Here is a 1,671-nt window from a genome sequence, read left to right as displayed (position 1 = left end):
ATGGCCCTTTGGAAGCAGTGCACAGCACCGAGCACCCAGCAGGGTCGCTCCACACATGTGGCCTTTCATCATAAGCCGGCTGCTCTGCCAGGGGCCGCGCCTGTGCATGGAGCCTTTACCTCCCACCCTGTGCGTCTGGAGACATCGGTGGCCCCATGGCATACACAGCACCTGCAAGTCCCCAGAATCTGGCTCAGCAGTAACCATAGCAGCTACCTCTTGCTCAGTGCACCCATGGCCTCCTCTCTTATCGCTCTATCTGGAAGCTCTACAAAGCAAGTATTGCTACTTAATCATTTGCCTATTTACTATCTGTTTCCCCCAGTAGAGTATAAGGCCATGAGAGCAGAAACCTGACTGGTTTTGTTCACAAAAGATATTATTGAATACTAAATCAACAACTTTTTTACCGAAGGTTTTTGTGTAATGGAGGTGTCTAATAAGTATTGCTATTGCTGGAAAAAAAAATTATGGGTTGCAGCTAAGGCAGTGCTGAGAGGGGAATTTACAACCCCAAAGACTTTCATTAAAAAAAGAAGAAAGAGCTAAAATCGAAGAACTAACTGCACACCTGGAGGAACTAGAAAAAGAACAGCAAACTAAACCCAAAGCAAGCAGAAGGAAAGAAATAACCAAGGTTAGAGCAGAACAGGGCACTGGATGGGCTGGAGCCCAGCGCCATATGTGCATATGTAGAGAAGCAGCCAACCAGGCCGTTTGGAGACATTCCCGTCCCATCCGGAAAAATAGTTGAGACATGCTCAACTCTGGGGCCTCCATCAGCTGCTCAGCTCCCTGCCTGGGGCAAGGAGACTGGCTTGTGGGGTTGAGCGGCCCAACTGAGGGTTACAAAGAGCTCAGGGCAGCGGTGACCACGGTGTTGATACCAGTGGTAATAGCAGCCTCCGCAGGCAGGGAAAGTGAAAAACAGTCGGATCGAGCTGGGAGATGTGACACCACACAATATCAAATAGTTGGAGAGATTAAACTTAGTCCTCTTTATAGTCAGCTACAATAACAAGTTCTACAGGATGTGCTGGAGGTTGGAGAGGGGGCAAAACTTGCCCATTTCAATGATATTGCAGTAGATATGGTATGCTATAGGGGGCATCATTCACAGAATCAGAAGAGACTTTACATCATGACACTAGAGGTCTGGAACCTTTCCAAAGGCTAGGAATAGGAACTAAAATGTTAAATCATGTCTTAAATATCTGTGGAAAAGATGGCATTTTTGACAACATCTATCTACATGCCCAGATCAACAATGAGTTGGCAATTTACTTCTACCGAAGTTTGGCTTTGAGATTATTGAGACAAGGAAGAGCTATTATAAGAGCAAAGAACCCACAGATGTTCATGTGCTGCAAAAAGACCTCAAAGTCCTTTCTGGACAGAATGCAGATGTTCAAAAAACAAATTACAAATGAACTTTCTTGCACTTGCTTGTTGCCAGATAAAAGAGAGGCCCATTGATTTCCCCCCCTTCTTTCTTTTAAAGTTTCCTCATTCCTTATTATTGTTTTTTTTCTTTCTTCTATCCTTCCTTTTTCTCCAAAAATTTTAATCCTTTCAAGGACTTTAAACATTAATCATGTTTGGATTGTTTTAGTTTTCTGAATTTCGTGAGGTAGTTTCGTTGAAGGAAGAAGGTATAGGTATGTTTAGTGT

General features: G+C 43.9%; 1 pseudogene; it reads left to right on the top strand.

The window, feature by feature from the left end:
* LOC143690649 (N-alpha-acetyltransferase 50 pseudogene) lies at nucleotides 1–1,430 on the top strand (annotated as a pseudogene).
* Nucleotides 1,431–1,671: the final 241 nt, after the last annotated feature.

Source organism: Tamandua tetradactyla, chromosome 7 (assembly GCF_023851605.1).
Source record: "Tamandua tetradactyla isolate mTamTet1 chromosome 7, mTamTet1.pri, whole genome shotgun sequence".
Classification (NCBI taxonomy): domain Eukaryota; kingdom Metazoa; phylum Chordata; class Mammalia; order Pilosa; family Myrmecophagidae; genus Tamandua; species Tamandua tetradactyla.
The sequence above is the reverse complement of the archived record's forward strand: the minus strand, read 5'-3'. Positions and strand labels throughout refer to the sequence as shown.